Source organism: Cnephaeus nilssonii, assembly GCF_951640355.1.
Source record: "Cnephaeus nilssonii genome assembly, chromosome: 1".
Lineage (NCBI taxonomy): Eukaryota > Metazoa > Chordata > Mammalia > Chiroptera > Vespertilionidae > Cnephaeus > Cnephaeus nilssonii.
This window is the reverse complement of record NC_137072.1, coordinates 15655450-15676810: the sequence shown is the minus strand read 5'-3', so window position 1 is coordinate 15676810 and position 21361 is coordinate 15655450.

Genomic DNA, 21361 nt, shown 5'->3' with positions numbered 1-21361 from the left:
CGTGGGATTCTTATGCATATATATGCATTAAATTTGGTTAATTTCTCTTGTTAATCTGCCTCATGTCAATTTAATCATTAGAGCAGACAAAAGAGCTTTGAGATAGAGTAAAGTTTCTTCTTCCCCCATAATATAATAACATTTAATCTTCACAATAGTCTTTATTTCATCCCCAGTTTGCAGACTAGGACTAAAGAAAAAAAGGTAGTAGGTACTCAAACAAACTTACATGGTTTAGAGAACTTAAGATTTTTCCTGTCTTCTACTTATATTTTAGATTTTATATTCTCTACTGTTAAAGCCTGTCACAATAAAAAATTTTTAAACCTATTTGCTCTCATTTTGAACCATTACTGTCTCATTGGCAGAAATAATAGTAACTCACAGTTGACTTTATTGAGTACTTAGTACTGCTGTCCAGAGTCCTAAACTTTTCATATTAATTATCATGTGTGATGTTTCCAATAGCCTTATTAGGTGTTTACCAGTTTCCTGAATATAGATGAAGAAACTAAATCTTAGGTTAAATATCTTACTCAAAATCACAATTAGTTTGATGTAGGACACGTATTTGATGCAGATATGTCTTGTCGACATAAGAAACTTCCAAACCTATAGATAATTTTTATGAGTTTATTTGAGCTTAAGTGATGACAATTGCTAGGAAGTAAAATCTCAACTAATTGAGAAAATGCTCTGGAAAATGGCTGTTTTACCACTTTATTTTATACATCAGAGCAAAAAGGGAATGCATAAGGAGGTTACATGAAATCCATTGGTGCTAGATTAGGGAAGGGGGAGGATGCAAAGTGGAGAACTCTCTTACATTGGATAAAAAAGTAAAATACATCTTTTTTCACATTGGTGGGAATAGGATAGTTAACAATGAACTTTTGCAGCACATAGATGTGGTATGCAGAACAAGATAACAATGAGGGGTTCTGTGGTATCAAGTTCTGGTTGGAGATTGTACCCTGAGGGGTCTGGTAAAAGGGGATTACTCTGAATTTGAAAGGTATATTATTTTAGATGTAAAAGGACAATAGATAGGCTCAGTTATGGTAAACATTGACCTAGGACATGACTACTTGCCATGACTCACTTTTAATTGTTCAATAGATGCTTTCTGGGTACATATTGTATTAATCATTGTTGATGAAAATAAATGTCAGAATGTTATTTATATATCATGACCTTCTAAAAAGTCCTTTGAAACAGATTTTAATAAAAGGGTATTAAATAAAAATATCCAAACCAACTCCTGAAACATAAGTAACATGAAAAATAAGAAAAGATCTAAAAATTTTGAAGCACAAATGGAAAAGAAGAATGCCACATTTATGGAGAAGCTTTGCTGAATAGTCACCACTTAGATATGTGCAAACGTGAAGTGTTCTTATTTGAAACTCTCCAAGAATTGTAATATCAGCCCCTTACCAATTTATAAGATCAGTTTTAACTTCTGTTGCCAGAGAAATCAGTGGGTCCAATTTCCCTGACACTAGTGGGAGTGGGTTGGCTCTTGCAATATCTTTAGAAAATGAAATTTCTAAGACTCACATGGGAGAATGAATTATATTTCTCGGGTTGCAAAGTCCCATCGTCTTCAAACCAGTCCTGGAAATGTGCAGCTGGGGGTTCAGTAGAGATAAAAGTAGGGCCAGAGTCCAGGGTGTCCGTCCCACGGTGGAGGTGAGTCCGACGCAGCATTAGGCTAATCACAGTCCATTAGTTCACTATGTGGAGCCCACATGGCTGTGGGCCGTGTGAGTGCAGAGCATGTGAGCCCTGCAAGCCAGGAGTTAGGCGTGAGCAGAGAGAGAGAGAGAGAGAGAGAGAGAGAGAGAGAGAGAGAGAGGCTCCCTTGTTCAGGAGCTTAAAGTATCAAATCTTCCCTTGCTTGCAGTGGCCATGCCTATTCTGGCTGTTGACTTGTTCCCAGGTGTGACTGACAGGTAAACATCTTCCTATGTCACCCAGACCTTACTGGGCATTTATTTATTGTTCAGTCCCTTCCCTCGGTGATCTACGGGGACAGAATTGGAGAATGTTGGCTGCAGCTTTCCGGCAAAACTGTATAAATGCCACGCCTCTATAATCTAGTCTTTCCTTTCCTTTTTCCTCTTAAATAATAGCCAGATTATTATAACAGTATCAATTCAACATAATCTAGATAGATATGAGGAAGTTTCTGAAAGTATAAATCTGCAAGGTTCAAGCTCACATTCCCGCACTCTTTTTTTTCCTCCTGGGCCTGCTTTCCCCCTCTTTAGACGGACGATGTGTGCCTGTGTGCTGGTGTGGGTGGCCGGGGATATCTGCATTTGTGGGAGGTCAGTGGAAGGTGAGTTTGCTATTCACTCCCTATTGGTCACTACTGTACTTGTGTGAAATTGACTATTGATTCTCTAAGTGACAAGAGTCCATGTCCTTACTCTTAGCTGAAGTATAGTTATGGCTCCTATGGGGACTCTGCTCAACTTTGTTGTGCACAGTTCCACAGCAAGTTGTCTTGCTACCAAAGATTAGAAAGATGAGACCTCTTGTTTCTAGGGTCCTCTTCACTCTGGAGCACCCACCATGCCTCCTCTTGATTGAAGAGACTCTCATAAATCTTAGCCATGCTTGCTCTTACTTTACTTGTTTCCCCTCTTCTGGCAGCTTTAATGACTCAACAAATGACTTAGCAAATCAATATAAATGCCTCAACTTCCTACAAGTAGCAGGAACTATGAAAGTGCCTCTACTCCCCCTCTACTGAAGGAATGAATTGCATGACCCCTTCTCCTTCCGAGTAAGATGAGTACTAGAGACTGATGATGGTGCTCTACACTCTGCTACACAAAAAGGCAGTGTCCTTTAGGCTGTTTCTAGCCCCCTTATATAAAAGGATGGTGGTGTGCAGAGTCATATTTAACATTTTCTGTAATACTTTGTTTTAGCAAGTCCTGAGACAAGGTGGTTAGCAACACAGTGGGTGTCTGATGTTTTATTCTCAGCTGAAACTACTCCTACAGCAATCCCAGTGCATTCTGTTTAACTCTTGATCTGAGAAGCTCTGTGTTAATAGTTCTAGGTCCTGGATGAACATTAGACTCACCTGGAAGCATTTATAAGCTGTAACTGCTCAGTGTACACCAAACTGAGTCAGATAGGGAGTGTAATCCCAGCACAGTACTTTTTAACAAGTGGACTATAAGGGAATTCTATTGAAGATGAATATCCATCCTACTAGTTCATTAATACCTCATAGTATCATAATAGGAAAAAATATTATACTAGGAAACCTAAAGATGTTGACATAATTAAGTATAGGCTCTTAGTTCTTAGCTTCCAGGTAGCCAAGCAAAGAGAGAAACTGATTGTACAACACAACTTTCAGTGTCTAATTAAAGTACACATTAATAGTTATTCAGATTAAAAACTTTTTCTCTAGATAGAAATTTAAAGCTATTATGATTCATATATTAGATAATACTTTTATGATATAAAACTGCTTAGATATATTGCTATTGCTTTTATTTGTATTCAACAAAGAGCTGAAAAATGTTACATCATGGTGGAAAAAGTGATATGAAACCATTAACCTAATCTGATTCTCCTGTCAACACATTGGTTTCTAGATACTAATGATACTATTGGATCATTGTTTGAGCAACCACATAAATGACTATGTTTGGAATGCCACACATACCCCAGATTGGATTGAAGAATCTTCAGCTCTGTTTTTTTCTTTGAATGGGTTACCTTGGAAATCGGCATGATATGTGGATAAAATGATGAGTTTTAGAAATGTTTTATAATTTACTAGTTTCATGATCTTGGAAAAGTCACTTAATTTCTTTGAGCCTCAGTTCTTCATCTTCAAATTAGTAGTAACTATCTCTCTTTAAACGGTTATTGTGAGGATTAGATAAAGAAGACATGTAGGGAATCCTACAATAGTGCTTAGTACATAGTAGGTAGTCCACAAATGTTGGTCGGAATTATTGTTACCATTTAAACTGATTCATTGGGGGAAATTATCAATTTCTTTGGGAATTTGGATATGTATATGGTGTTGAACATTGTACTTTTGGATTCTGACACAAACCTCTCCAATGAAGAAAATGTCAAATATAAGATGAGGACCTTAAAAATTAAGTTCTTTGTTCTCTTTTGATTTGGCTGTTGTTGGTTTTCATTTTTTTTCTTTTAGTTATATAAAGAAATTCACTTTTAGTAAGAAGAGTGAAACCTCAGCCTATTTGTTTTCCCTAAACACATGAAGCAAAGGCAGAAAACATGTGTCAAAGATACCTGTTTTAAATTTATAATAGGGATAGTCATTGGAGTATTAAAAATTTGATGCATTATACCACAGTTTCTTTCATTATATGGATTTCTTTGTAAAAAAAGAAGCATTACTATCCCTCCATGGGCTTTTACTACCTTTTCAATCTACCAGTCCTGCCACAAACATCACAACATTGTAACTTCAAAAATATTGTTCCCTTATAGCAGAAGTAATGCTTCTGCACATTGTGTGGACTGCACCTTTTATGGATTATACTGCTGAGATAAGCACATATGTCATTAAACTTTCCACAGCCCCACGATACTAATTCTGCTCATTCTTTGACTGAGTTTTGTGTTCAAGGGACTCAGAAGTGTTTGTTCTTGTATCTTTTAAACAGGAACAAGCACAGAAAATGTGGATATTTACTTATCTTATAAAAAACTAGAGGCCTGGTGCATGACATTCATGCACTGGGGGGGGGGGGGGGGGAGTCCTTCAGCTCGGCCGGCCTGTATCCTTTCACAGTCCAGGAACCCTCAGGGGATGTCCAACTGACAGTGTAGGCCCATGGGGAGTGGGCCTAAGCCATCAGTCGGACATCCTTAGCATGTTGCCACGGAGGCTGGCACTGTGCTCGCCAACCCATCAGCCCATCAGTCCCTCAGCCCAGCATTGAGCATCTGCCCTCTGGTGGTCAGTGCACGTCATAGTGACCAGTCATTCCTCAGATGGGTCGATTTGCATATTACCCTTTTATTTTATAGGATAAACCCAACTCAGCCAGACACACAGCTGTCAACAGCAGTGCAGGAATCAGCCTTAACCTGTTTTTCTGTCTCTCTCCCCTCTGTTTGTCTGTCTCTTTTAGAGTACACAGTTTTATCCACATAAATTTCTATTAGTAGAAACAGAAAAATCAGCCCTCCTCCTTTTTCTTCTTGAGTACTAATAAATTTGGGTGACAGAATTATATGCCTGGTGCAACTTTATATTAGACATAAAAAAAACATTAGCAAGAAATGTAAAGATGAAAAGTCTCTTAAAATCTATACATTAAAATAGCTTATAACCCAGCAATCATATTTTATGAGACCATCTTTATTTTGTAATCTCCACCAACATGTGATAATTGACTGTGGGTATAAATCTGATTTCCTAGGGAAAAGTAAACTTCCAAAGGAAATATCAATTTCATATCTTGCTTTCTAAAACTTCACTGTATATAAAGGCATTTATAATTGTCACTGGCAAAGTCATCATAATTTGTTTTCTTGTTGCCTGGGGCTGGCTAAACCCTTTTTGCTTTTCGATTTTATATTCACCTTTCTTTGTTCTTCTGGACAGTGAGCAAAAGAAACTTGTAAAAGGCATAATATGAGTCATCCTTCAACAAAAGATTTCTCCTGAGATGGTACTTCTGAGTGTAAATTGCCTTCTTTCTCGTCTGCTCAAAATAAGGACTGAGGGTTGTTTAGTCTCTCTACTGCTTTATCTATTGTGCCTAAAATCTCTCTCTCTGTGTTAGTTTAGTGGATGGCATTTATGTATTGTTTCTCTAGGTGCCAATTGTAACTGCCATCTTGCTATCACAGTCATAGTAGGCGATTGTGTATCCTCTTTTTCTTTTTAGAAGGGTATATATAATCAGTGATTCTATTACAATGGCAAGTGGGTGGTGTCTACAGAAGGCTCTCATCTTTCAAAATAAAATGATATATATGTTGGATATCCAACTGTTAAGTGAACTAGGAACTTAAAAAAAGTCAGAAAATCAAATGATATACTCCTTATTTCAAAAGTTCTTTTTGTTGTTGACCATAAAGAACAATATATAAAATTTATAGTAAGACTGTATTGAAAGACAGATGCACATTTAAAGTATAATGGACAAAATTACAAAGATACTTATCATTAATAAACAAACCTAGTATATATTGATTAAAAAGGATAATTAAATTTGAAAATTGATCTTACCACTTTTATAATTTGACAAACATGGCTTAAAGAAAATTTTTCTAGTTTTGTTAAATATGTACTGACATAGCTCAGGTGTCTGTAATTTTTTTTTCATTCATGTATTTTTTTATTATTATTATTATGAAAAATATATAACACAATTTCAATCTTTTTTTTTCCATTATAGTTCACATTCAATATTATTCTGTATTAGTTTCAGATGCACAACATAGTGGTTAGACAATCATACTTTACAGAGTGGTCCCCTCTAATATTTCAAATACCTCCCCCCCCCCCCCCCCCCCGGCCCATACATAGCTATTACAATATTATTTTTTTTCCTCCATTGACCTCTCTCTGGCCACTCCCACCCCCTCTCCCCCCAGCACATGCCCTCACCCCCTAGTAACTGTGTCCATTGGTAATGCTTATATGCATGCATACAAGTCCTTTGGTTGATCTCTTACCTCCCCCCGCCCACCAGCCCCTCCCCTGCCTTCCCTCTGAGGTTTGACAGTCAGTTCCATGCTTCTCTGTCTCCGGATCTATTTTTGTTCATCGGTTCATGCTGTTATTATAGTAATTTTTGAGAGCAAATATCACACGAGGGGTCCATTGTAATATGTTTCAGGCATGTCCTATACCTAGTCATTTGCTGGTGACTAGAAATAAGCAATCTGAAAAATGAAATTAGAAACATTCCAGCTAGTGTGCTGAGCAAATCACTTAACTTCTCTGAGCCTGAATTTTCCCATTTTTAGAATGGGAAAAGAATTCTTGTCTCATAGGGCTATAAAGCACTTAGCCCAGTTCCTAAGATACAATCAAAACGTGCTATCTATCCTATATTTGTGGTAGTAATGATGGTAATGAAATGTGAGAGCTGAAAAGGACTGAGAGGGTCATCTGTCCCCAAACCTTTATTTTCCATGAAGGTCAGAGATAGAAGGGGATGTGCTCAAGGTTACATAGTTGGATGGCAGAGCATTGCCGATTCTCAGATCACTACTCATGGTATTTTTCTATATTATTCTGCAAGACTTTCTGCAAGTAACTCAGAATTTCACATTTTGTCATCATAGACAGTGCTGGTGTTTTAATCAATGGCAATAGCTATAGCTGCTATTGGTCATAAGTAGTAAGGAAAACAAGTGAGAATTTCAAAAAATAACTGTTTTTGCTGCTCAATTTTCTTTCAGTGAATCCCTGCAATGTGATCTGTGTTGGGTTCAAAGGCCTCTACTATGATCAATAGCAACTTCAGGGGGTGGGAAAGGGTGCATATTTCTTAGCATGACTATTAAGTACATTGCCTCTGATCTGAAACATATTTTACTCTTTACGTGTCACCTAATTTTTTAATGTACAATATCAATACAGAAATATTTGTTTCCATTATAAAAAGGAAAATAATTTTATTGACTCTAGAAATCATTAATTTATTACAACTTTGCATTATTTTGTCTTTATTGGCACTAAAATGAAAATATTTCAGTATAATAATATCAGTACTGTGAAGACAAGTTTATACCTCATTCTGATGGTTTTTGTTTGTCTAGCTTACTTCATGATAGCTACTAAAATAATTTAGTGATAGTGGTCTCATCATTCTATAGTGCTGAGTCCGCTCTGTTAAGTATGGATCAGTTTGATGTATAAACACTCTATTCAAATTATTCCTTATAGGAGTTCACAATGAAGAAATTTGTATTTAGGGTGTATTATTTGGCTATAATACCTTCTGCTATATGTAACAGAAAAGTCCCAATCCCAAAAAGGTGAAATGTAAAAAAATTGTTTTGTCATGTAGAGTCAACCTGCTCTACGCTAGGTTAATTGGAAAATATAGTGAAATCATCACAGACCCAGATTTTTCTATCTTGTCTCTCTGCCGTGTTTATTATGGCGCTTTTTTCTCCATGGGGTTACAAGATGGTTGCTGCAGTCCCATGGAGGCTGCGTGGTGATACAATGACATCCAGCAGGAGTGGGGCCATCTTTTCCTTGTCTCTTTTTATGACCATAAAAACTATTTCCAGAAGCCTCTCTGTAGACTAACTCTTCTTTCTCACTGGGCAAAATCACAACGCATGTCCATGCCAATGGAGCTGCACTATGATTGGCTAGATTATTCAGGCTCCACTGCTGGGCTGGGGCTGGGACCAAAGTCCATGAGGAAGGATGAAAGGGGCAATGGCTTGGGATAGGTAACTGAGAGGGATATATAGAGGGAGCTTGACAAATAAGTGACGGTAAAACTTGGCACAAAAGGAAAATAAGGGAGAACTCTGAAAACCATAAATAACATCAATGCTTGTCTTTTTAATTTATCTGGAGAAAAATAAGAAATATAACTTAATTGTGACATCTATATGGTTTCTTCTTCTGGTAAATTGTCCTCCTGCTGTTGATGAATACAGTTATTCCATTTATGTATTAGAGTCCTGCTAGCTTAATAGATCCCTAATGAAATTAGCAGAGAGTTTGCGTTTCATAAGTAACTTACAGACAAAAATAATGTATTAGAGACACCTACTAGCATTTTCATGCCATGTAACTACTACATGTCTTATTTTACTTTTTTTTTTGTTTTTAAAGACTATTTGGTTATGATCTTTTAAAAATCAATTTATTTAAAGAGTTGCAAAATAAATTGTATTCTGTGGATTTTTTCTAGCATTAGTTTAACATTAGTTTCTAGAATTTTTATTCTTTATTTTTGGTGGAGTCATCACAGTAGCAGTAATAATTTAAAGTCAAGACTATTAGTGCTTTCAAAGCATAGTCATTTGGAATGTGCTTATTATTATGAAAATATAAAATGCCTGTTCTCTCTAGGAAGCCTGGAGCTAAAACATAGATACAGGATAGTGAGATATAAGCCCTCCAGTACATCTTGGAAGCAAAAGAATAAAGAGAAATGTGGTGTCTAGATGGTAAACTAGTGAACTCGTTGATATATACTCAATAAAATTTACAGAGGATATGGTCAGTGTTGTCTGTGGTGAACAGGATATGGGAAGACAGGTTGGAACAGAGATAAGTAGAAAGTCAAGAAAAAGGTGACAGCATTTAATCCTGATAAGATATGGCCCCAGATATGTTCTGTATCATTAAAGTAGAACAAAAGGAAAAATGATTTGTATACTTATGTTATTATTTCTACATGTTCATGTATTCTGTTACAAACTTTCTCCTCATTACCTACTTATGTTACAAGACTTTGCTTTCCCTGATCTCATTTTGTCCTGGGGTTTCTTTATAATAAATTTATGATATTTTATTGTAAACATTTGTTGTCTTGCTCTGTACTTCCCTGGACATTGACAATAGAGATATTGCTTCATTATCCAGTGTCTCCAGCATATTGTAGAGTACTACATACATAGTTTCCACTCAATAATGAATGAATTTCCACATTGATGCATAGGTTCAATTTGAATAAAATCAACCCATAATAATATATCCTCTTCCTGTTTCATCCTCAACTTTTTCTTACAAAAATATTTTTTACCTAAAAGACACTTTTAACCTTTTGAGGTGGATTGATACTAATAATTTCAAATTAATGGCTTCCTTTCAGTCTGGCCTTCTGCAATATGACTTTGCAAACTCCTGCCTTTGAGACATGGATCTATTTAATTATTCCTGTATTTGGCCCATCTTAGTAATATTCTTTAGACAATATAATGGAGAAGAGAGTGGTTGTGCCAGTTTAGATTCTGAGTTTCAAAAAACTTCGCACTCTTCTGTTCTGTCCTGGAATCCTGCACCTGCTTGTGAACCAACCAGGGCTAGTTTGATGGAAAATGCAATATCATGTGGAGACTTTTCACCATTCCTTTCCACATCATACTAAAAATTTTAGCAAATGCAATAAGACAAGAAAATGAAGTAAAAAGCATAGAGATCGTGAAGGAAGAAATATAACTCGCTTTGTTCACAAATATTATGAACATCTATGTAGAAAATCTGAAAGAATTAACAAAAACTTCCTAGAACTAAATAGTGATTATTACAAGGTTGTAGGATATAAGATTACTATAACAAGTCAATAACTTTCTTATATATCAGAAATTAACAAGTAGAATTTGAAATTAAACACACAATACTATTTACATTAGCAGCCCTCAAAATGAAATACTTAGGTATTAATCTAACAAAAATATGTATAAGATCTATATAAGAAAAACTATAGTCTTCTGATAAGTGAAATAAAAGAATGAATTAAATGGAGAGATATTCTGTGTTTATAGATAGGAAGACTCAGTATTGTCAAATTATCAGTTCTTCTCAATTGACCTATAGATTCAACATAATCTCACAGCAAGTTAGTTTGTGAGTATTGAAAAACTGTTTCATAACCAACATAATATTGAAGGAGAACAACAAAGTCAGAGGGCTGACAGTATCCAATGTTAAGACTTTCTTTTAACACTACAGTAATCAAGACACTATAGTGTTGGTGAAAGAATAGACAATAGGTCAATGAAATGGAATAGAGAGCTCAGAAATAGACCTCTGTAAATATTGTCAACTGAAATATTGCCAACCAGTCTTTTATGAAGAGGAAAAGCAAAACAATGGAGCAAAGATAGTCTTTTCAACATATGATGCTGGAACAACTGGACATCCACATGCAAAAAAAATGAATGTAGACACAATCCTTACACATTACAAACATGAACTCCAAATGGATCACATACCTAAATGTAAAACACAAAGTGATCAGACCTCTAGAAGATAACTTAGGGGAAAATCTAGACAATGTTGGGTTTGGTGATTACTTTTTGGTGATACAACACCAATCCATGAAAGAAATAATTGATAAGCTGGACTTCATTAAAATAAAAAAAAAGTCTGATCTGAAGACACTATCAAGAAAGGCCCTAAGTTATCAACAGAACAAATCATAAATATGATTGCCAATTTCTTATTTGATGTCTTCCCTTGGAGGTCTCACAAGAGACCAGTTGGTGGTCTGATACTGAATCCTTATTTTTGCCTTCAAGATATGTTCCTTACCTACTCTTCCTCTCAGTTGATAGTAAGGTAAAAACCTGAAAGTCTTTTCCTTCCCTCTCTTTCACCTCCCAAACCAGTTAGTAATTTCTGTTAATTCTACTTTTAAGTTATATTTTGTCTCTGATTCTCTCCTTGTCCACAGCCTCCACTCTTGTCCAAAGCTCTGTCTTGCCCACGGAATGCCTCCTAACCAGTTTCCTGCTCCTTCCGTTGCTCTCTTCTAATCCAATCTACTCAGAGCAGCAGAGTAAACTCCTAAAGATAAAAAATGCAAACCAAACCTTAACATCTGCTTAATACCCCGCAGGGTATCTCGTTATAATTAGAATGAAATCCAAAGGCTTTACATGCCTTGGTCTCTGATTATATTCTCTTAGACCTTGTCCCCTGTTCACCACACACCAGCTGCACTGGCACTCTTTCAGTTCCTGGAGCAGGCCAACATCTGTGTCTGGGAGGCTCTTCTCAAGAGTATTTACATGGCTGGCTGCCTCTCATCCTGCTGGTTTTGGCTTAACTTCACCAGCTCAGAGAATCCTTTTCTGACCACTCTGAGTCCTTTTCCCACATTCACACCGCTATTTTCTATAATAGCATCTAACTCTTTTCCTTCATAATACTTTGCAATTTCAAATGCATCTTCAAATTCAGAATCTCTAATTGGTTCATTTTCCTAATTTCTTATTCTTATTTCTTAAAAGTTATTACTTCCTTTTATCTCTTAAAGAAACCTCACCATTTATACTGTATTTTATGTTTTAGTTTGTGGTAGGCTTTCTCTTGTGTTTTTAATTCTTTCCTCCCCAAGTCCATCTTTAGTCCCTGCTCTACTATCAGACAACCATTCTTATTTTATATATGTATCTCTTTAATTATATATGTTCTCTTAAATATGTGTGTGTACCATTTCCTGGGCATGGATGTATAATTTACAGTAATGTTCATGGTTTGTAGTCTTCATTCTATTTCTTGCTCTTTTTACTCCATTATATGTTTTAGAAGTCTATGTTGCTGTGTTCATCTAGCCATTATTTCTAAGTGCTACATACTATTCTATCATACTCGACCTATTTGTTGCCTCAAGCTCCTTACTACCACTACAAGCCTGCAACAAATATACTTACACATATTCTCTCTTGAACTGCTTCTCTGGGAATAAAAATTCAGGAGTTTACAGTCCATAGGGAGTGTCATTATTAAATTTGATAAAATGTTGCAATATTTCCCTTCAGAATGTTATACTAATGTATGTAGTCTAATGGTCCAGTTAATATTTGGTATTTATTCTATTTTATATTTTTTTGTTGATTAGATGGATATTGTCATATTCCATTATTTTTAATTTGCATTTATTCAATTACTATATGTTTAAGCATCTCTTCCTATATTTGTTAGCTATATAGAATTTCTCTCTTTGTCCATTTTCCCATTGAATTTCAAATACAGATACTGAACTTTCTTTTTTTTTTCTTTTTTAAAACGAATTTTAAAAAAAAATTACAGTTTACACTCCATATTATTTTGTATTAGTTTCAGGTGTACAGCATCATGGTTATGCAATCATATACTTTAAAAAGTGTTCCCCCTGATATTTCTAGTACCCACCTGGCACCCTACATAGTTGTTATAATATTATTGACTATATATTCTATACTGTACTTTACATCCCTGTGACTATTTTGTAACTGCCGATTTTTACTTATTCCCTTCACCTTTTCCAACCCAGTCTCCTAACACCCCTTCCCTCTAGCAATCATTAGTCTGTTCTTCATATTTATAAGTCTTTTTCTGTTTTGTTTGCTTATATTGTTCTTTTGAACTTTCTTTTTATTTCATTGGTTTTAGAGAGAGGAAGGGAGAGGGATAGAGAGATAGAAACATTTATGAAAGAGAAACATCATCAATAGGCTGCATTCTACACGATTTGAGCCCACAACCTGGGCATATGCCCTGAAGAGGAATTGAACCGTGGCCTCCTGGTTTGTGGGCCAAGGCTCAACCTCTGAGCCACACTGGCCAGCCTGAACTTTCTTTTAATTCTGCTTTCATAGGCCCAAGATCTTTAGAATCTATAATGTACTTTTGGCACTGATTTTCTTTATTTGTTTGATAATTTGGGGTTGTGAACTCATTTTTTCACAACAGAATCTTCCTGAATTTGGTGTTTCACTACAGAGCTTGGTTTTGTTGATTTGCTGAGAAGTACCTAAAAGTCTCCTACCTGCTTTATTCTATACTAGAGGCCCAGTGCAAAACAAACAAAACTTGGACAAATTTTTGAAAATCTGGAGTCATGCAAACCTGCTTTAAAACCCTACTTCTGTCATTTACAGACTTTGCAGTTGAGGACATGTTTCTTAATCACTCTGATCCTTGTTTCCTTCTGTTCAGTGGAAATAAAAACCTATTGCTTTGTGATATTTTGCCAAAGCTAATTCCAGCAGGTCATAAATACAAGAAGTTCATCAGAAGGTTGGTGGACCTTGAGCCTTCATCAAGGGCTGGAAAATCACATGTTATTGCCTGTTGGAAACAGCTGATGGCATTTTCCCAAACCTGAAAAGGATGCAGAAATGATTGCTTGCTGCCAGACAGCTGAGGGCATTTCAATCTACATGTTATTGCCTCCTGCTGGCCAAACACCCGAAGAGCCATAGGCAGTTGCTCCAATCTGACAATGGATTCTGTATACTAAACCTTGGCCTTTGATGTGTATATTTACCTTGCCTTAGGACAATTTGTGTTAATAAAGAGCAAGGGGTCCTGAGACAGGGAGGACTTGGTTTCTTTAGCTAAGTCTCCTCTGGCCCACCAAAATGCCTTCCAAATTTATGTTTCATCTCTAGACTCTTTAATAATTTACCACAGCCCTTCTCCAGATTCCTGAACCTTTTTAGATGCTGGACAAGACCCTCGGCAATATTTCAACAAAATAACTGTGAAAACTACCTAATAAGGGTAATGACCATGAGTTATTAATTACCATAAAAGTACTAATAAAACAAAGTTAAATATTTTGGCTGCCCAAGTTGAAATTAGGCCTCCAGCCTCTTCAGCTTTATGACTTTAACATAATCTGGGTGATATATATCAAAGTGCTTATTTGACTTATTTTTTAACTTGGGTAGAATTTTTCTCTCATTTACACAGTGCTTTTCACCACTTAAAAAAAGTCAATATATTTTCTGTTGAACTGAATTTCAAGTGATCACTTAGCCTGCAAATGTGTATGTGTGACCCTGATTTTAGCATTCCTCCCTCCTGCTCCAGTTCCTTTAAAGTAAGATGACCAGATCGTCCCGCTTTTGGCGGGACAGTCCCAATTTTTAACAATTTGTCCCGCGTCCCACAGCGTTTTAAAAAAATCTTAAAACACTGTGGGACGCGGGACAAATTGTTAAAAATCAGGACTGTCCCGCCAAAAGCGGGACGATCTGGTCACCTTACTTGAAAGATAACTTCTCACTAGGATATTCAGGAAAAAATTGTATGCATCACATCAGTTCTTATTCAGTTCTATGCTACAATTGCCTTTTTGTGCTGTATTTTTATCTAAACCTAGACTAAAACCCCAGATTAGTGCTAAAAAAACTCAGAATTCCCTTAACTACTGTCTTTCTTCTCATAATGCTGTTATCACGTTTTATATCTTCACAAAATTACTGTGGTAAAATACTAATGTGTTTTATCTTTCCTACTTCTACTTTACCATTTACAAAGTCTAGATAGCTATAACAGACTTTACTGGGGAGTTGATATATGTAATAGAAATTACTATGTGGGAGACACAAAATGCATTTTGAATCAAACTTTGAAATATCACACTACAGTAGGTCCTCGGGTTACCGGTTATGTCGGAGATCTGTTCCTACAGCATGACGTTAAGCGATTTTCGGAAGTCGGAACCCAGCTACATAAGCACCTACGTTACTCACATGGAGCACATACACAGCAGTAATGAAGTGAAATAGTAAAAAATTAAAAAGAAAGATAACAATTCATGATCTTTATTTGTGGTAAATACAGTAAATAATAAAAAAAAACATAAAGCACATATGTACATACTTCGAAATGACGGAACTTTTTTTAAAATAAATAAATGGGAGATGGCGATGTAACCACGAAATGACGTACATTGAGTCCGACATAATCCGAGGACTGTCTGTACTCATAAACTATGGCAAGAGAACAAACAGGTTAAAACTATTTCAGATCTCATAAATATACCTCAGAGCCTTACTCTTCTGCTTTCAGGACCATCGCAAAGCGTTTCACTTCTCACACGTCTGCATGTAAATCTCCACCTAGGAAACTCCACTCCTGTCCTGGCTCTATTTGGGACATAACATTTCCCAGAAAGCTATGAGGCTGAGCTCTAGCCCTCCAAATCTTGTTTCTTTAGAGGATTCCCTCCAGTAAGACATGCCTGTCCCTCTCCATTATTTTCTGGTGTCCAATGGTTTACACATATATGCACAAATACTAATGGCAAGACCAAAATCCATGTTACAAATAGAAACTATTCTCACTCTGATTGTAATCCTGCAGAACCACCCCTCAATGAATGGGAGAAAAATGCCTCTTTATGTCATTATGCTGAGCAGTGTTAAGCTTTCTTTTTTATCCACTACTATGTTTAGATTATGCTCAGTCTTTCCAGTATATAAAAATATGGAGTCATTATGACATTGAAAATTGTAGCACTTCCTTTTCTATTCACTTCAGAGAGAAGAGAAGAGAGAGAGAGAGAGAGAGAGAGAGAGAGAGAGAGAGAGAGAGAGAGAGATTGGTTACCTCCCACACACACTCTGACCAGGGATCAAACCCACAACCTGAGTATATGCGCTGACAGGGAATCATACCCGCCACCTTTTGGTGTATAGGATGATGCTCCATCCAACTGAGCCACACTGGCCAGGGCTGTAACACTTCTTGTGTGTGTGCGATTTTTTTGGTTAATTCTCATCTGAGGATATTTTTCCATTGATTTTTAGAGAGAGTGGAAAGGAGGGGGAAGAGACAGAGAGAAACTTCGTTGTGAGAGAGACACATGAATTGGTTGTCTCCTGCATGCACCCCGACCAGAGCCGGGGATCAATCTGCAGCCTGTAAATGCCCTTGATTGGAATTGAACCCTTCAGCCTGCAGGCTGATGCTCTAACCGGCTAGGGCACTGTGCCACTTCTTGATGGATAACACTTAACTGTACAGAATATCCACAGTAACTTCGAGCTTTTAGGGGTTTAACATTTTTTATATCAGGTCAATTCTTAATATGTGTTTGTGTGTGGTCTGAGGCACCTTAAAAAATAAATATACTGAGCAAATTGTCAGGGATTTCATCGGTTTTTCATTAGATCAGGAATAATGGAACATCAACTATAATGTCTTTTTGTTAACAAGATCCATTCTTTTTGTTAACCATCATGTTGGCATTTCCAGAAAATGATATTACTACACTAAAGAATCAAGAAGTATAGCACAGGCATTCTTTCCAGTAAAGGCACATTGTAGTAAGGAAGGGAAGAGAGTAAGGAAATATTACTTACTCAGGTCTATTAGGTGCTGGTCCTTTTATACATGTAATTGTGCTTAATTCTCACAGTGACCCTTATAGGTAGGAATTATTTTAAGAATAAATAAAATGAGGCTAAAATAATTTAAGAAACTTAGTGTTCACAAGTCAAATAAATAAATAATAAAAAAAAGGAACTCAGTGCTTTCAGAACTCTAGGAATAACCAAAGTTTGCAACACTCTGTGTTCATACAAGAAAAATTACTGAATGTTGGTAAGAACAGCATACCTGTGGCTTGGAACTTCTTAAATGCCCATTCCCCTGTCTTTTGCACCATGGTAACTCTGAAAACCAACAACTTTTAGCCAAGTAGCCATGAAATCCAGCCACTTAGAGATCATTAGAGAGGGAAAGAATGGGTGTGAATATCTTCAAAATGGCCCATCCCAAGAAAATTGTCAATATTTAACTTGTTTCCAGATTCCTAGAAAAGTCCTTCACAGGGTTTATGTCTACCCTGACTTGGAGTTCACTCAGTGGAAGAAGCCTTTTTTCCAAGAGTGTGTCAAAAAACCATCAGCATCAATTACAGTAAGTCCTCATTTAATGATGTCAATAGTTGTGCAGCTTTGAGTGAACTGATATATAACAAACCAGGTTTACCATAGGCTATTTGATATAAACACATGCTAAGTTCCTACTGCACCTCATCAATGTTAAAATGATGTAGAACGAAATGACATTTTTCCAGGACCTGCTTATTTAGCATCACAGATAACTGAGAAAATGATACCAGTTGGAGAAAAAGAAGAGGCACTGGACACAAAACTTAAATGGAAAATCAGAAAGATTTTATATTTATAGGAGGCTTTTAGAAGCTTGAATATATTACAGGGGATATTAAAGTCTTCATGTATGTACAGGGCTGTGAGCATGTACTGGAGAGACTTGAGAGAGCCCTAATGTTCCCATTTGGCTGAACATAAAGTTCTGCACAAGCTGGAAGCAAAGGCTATGGGTAGAGTTGTAAACTGCCAGACCCTCAGCAAAGAGCAGGGGATTAATTGGTTCAAGGCATTTAAGGAAATCTCTGTCTAATCATTAGCCTACCATTAGCCTAACCAAAATGAGACTTCAGTGGCTGCACATACAGAAATAAAGACTGTTAAGAATTAGTCCAGGAAACTCTCAAACAAATAGTAATTACCACAACAAAAACAACAAATAGTAATGCAAACCAATTCTGGGGATTGGGAATCTCATTCTTAGAGTTGCTACATTATAATATTACTAGAGGCCTGGTGCACAAAATTCATGCACTCAGCAGGGGTGTGAGGGGATCCCTCAGCCTGGCCTGCACCCTCTTGCAGTCCGGAAGTCCTGCGATTGATTGCCTTGCAGAGGGAGGCCCCACCCACCTGCTGCAGCGCTGCTGGCTGGGTAGCCTGGGACTCCCTCTGTGGTGGCGATTGTGGGGCAATGGCGGAGCCCCCCGACCAATCACATCGCACCTGCCTTGCCTGGCCTGGCGCCAGTGCATGTTATAGTGTGGTCTTCTGATGGTCGTCCGGACACTCATTCTGCTGTTCGGTCGTTCGGTCAGTTTGCATTTTACACTTTTATTATTATAGATAACACCAGTTTGGGGCAAAAATAAAGTATAAAGGAGAGAAAGGGAAATCTGGTCCATGCAAAGAGTTAAAATCAACTGTAGGGAGCGGTTATAGTGTTAAGCCTCGGACTGACCTGCTGGCAAAGCCGCAAACAAGTCCCAGCTTAGAGGGCACAGCCTTCTTAGCATAATTAAGCTTGATTTTGTGACTACTCCCTAGATCTTTCCTGGGTAGCTAATGGGCTGTGGGAGGTGCAGCAAATGCTGCCAAAACAAGTGAAACTTACAAGAACATTGTAAATTATCTTGTTTACCTCTGACTATAAAATAAAGGCTCAGCTTGCAGTCTGGATCTGTTCTGTGGTCTCAGCCAGGCACAGAAGATCCACCTAGACCCAGCTTATTCTCTTTGTCTGTCTTTTCTTCATCCTTTGCCGGCCTGCCCTCAGGCTCGCTGAACCCTTGGCTGTGTTGGCACGGCACAACCAACCAATGAATACTGGAAGCCTAGATATTGAACTTAATAGAGCTTGAACTTTAAATAAGCTATTGAATAAATTTAAAGAATTAAAGGAAACCATGTCTTAAAAATTAAAGGAACGTATGATAATGATGTCATAGTAATAGACTATCAATATTTCAATAACAATTATAAAAATAGTCACATGTGCATAGTGGGAATCCCACAGGAAAAGAAGAAAGGGGCTGAAAAAATATTTTAAGTTTAATGGTTGAAAACTTCCCAAATTTGGTGAAAAATATGAATCTACACATTAAAAGAGCACAATAAACTCCAATTAAAATTAACACAAAAATATTCACACCTAGACACATTATGGTAAAAATGTAGAAAGCAAAGGGCAGAGAAAAGTCTTTACAACAGGAAGAAAAAAACAGATTTATTATCAACAAGATATTGCTCTATATGATCAACAGTTAACAAGAAATAGACTTGATCAGTACTATAAACCATCTAGACATAAAATATAACTATAGAAGGTGGGAAGGAGGTTGGAGAGATGGGAAAAAAAGGTGAAGAGCATTAAGAAGTACAAATTGGTAGTTATAAAACTGTCATGGGGGTGTAAAGTACAGCATAGAGAATATCTATATATATAAAACGCTAATATGCAAATAGACCAAGCGGTAGAACAACCAAACAACCAAACAACTGGTTGCTATGATATGCACTGACCACCAGGGGGGCACGCAGAATATGGCAGGCATACGGCGGGATGGTGGAGCAGGTGAGCCGGGGCACCTGACAAAGGCCTGTTGTGGTTATCGGGGCAAGCCTCTGGTGGTTACTGAAAATTCTTTGCTCCCACTTGCCATGGTCCTGCCCTCCACTCGCACCTGCTGCTGGCACCGGCCCTGCTCGCACCTGCTGTTGGTGCCTAGCACCAGTCCCGATTGTTTGGTGCCATCAGCAGGTGTGAATGGCAGCTCCTGGCCTCAATCGCCCCAGAGGGCTTCTCTACCTCCCCCTGCTCCTGAAGGGTGATCAGGGCAGCAGCCGCTGCTCGCACCTGCTGACGGCGCCGGCCCCGCTTGCACCTGATGCTGATGCTGGCCCCAATCGCTCTGCACTGTCAGCAGGTGCAAACGGGGTTGGCACTGTCAGCGTGTGGGAGTGGCAGTAGCGGGAGTGGGGCTGCGGCAGACAGGGCACCAGGGGCCACAGTGGGAGGGGTCCGGGTGGGGGCACTGAAACCTTGTGGCCCACAGTTCCTTTCAAGGTGCACGAATTTGTACACTGGGCCCCTAGTAGTAAATAATATTTTAATAACTAAGTATGGTGCCAGATGGATACTAGACTTACCAGTGTGATCACTTTGTAAGGTATATAAATGCCTAATCACTATGTTGTGGTCCTGAAACAAATATAATGTTGTATATCAAACTGTAATTGAAAAATAAATTAAAAAAGAAAAATATATCTAAGAAATATATATTATAGAAAAATATATATTACATACACAAACTAAGCAGAAGGAAGGATATAAGGAAATAATATAGATTAGAGAAGAAATAAATAAAATGGAAATTGTAAACCAAAAGACAGAATCCAGAAAACTAAAATTTGGTTCTTGAAAAGATCAACAATTTAATATACCAATAGCTAGAATAAACAAATAAACAAAAAAGATAGACTCATTACACACCTAAAAAGATTATAAGAAAATTATGTGAATAAAAATGCCAAAAAACTGAATAACCTAACTGAAATGAATGAGTTCCTAGAAAGATGCAAACTACCCAAATGAAACAAGATGCAATCCATATTCACAGATCATAAAACTATTATTGTTAAGATGGGAATACTTTTCAAAATGATCTATAGAGTAAATGCAATCCCTATCAATTTCCACCAGCCTTTTATTTTTAACTGGCCCTATAAGTCATTTGAAAATGTAAGGAAACCAGCATCACCAAAATAATCTTGAAAAAGACCCAAGTTGGTTAATTCACACTTCCCAATTTGTCTCCAAAGCTACAATAATCAAAACAGTGAGTTAACTGCCACAAGGTATATAAGTGAAATAGAATACCGATCCCATAAATAAACCCTACCTTTGTCAATTGATTTATAACAAGGTGTCAAGATAATTTATTGTGAAAATCATGGTGTTTTTAACAAATAGTTCTAGATATTCATATGTAAAAGAATGAAGTTGGGCCCCATGCCACACCGTATAAAAATTAACTCAAAATGGATTAAATTTATAAATTTAGCAGTTCAACTACCTAGCTTTTAATGAAACATAGAAGTAATTCTTAATGTTTTGTTAGTAATTTGTTAGATATACAGTAATATCAAAAGCACATGGGATATACCCAAATGTTAATTATGAGTTGCCTATAGTGGATTCTGCTATTACACTCATAGGTATATAAATAAGACAAATGTAATTATGTCAATATAAAACCCTGTACACTGATGTTCATAACAGCATTCTTATAATACCTTA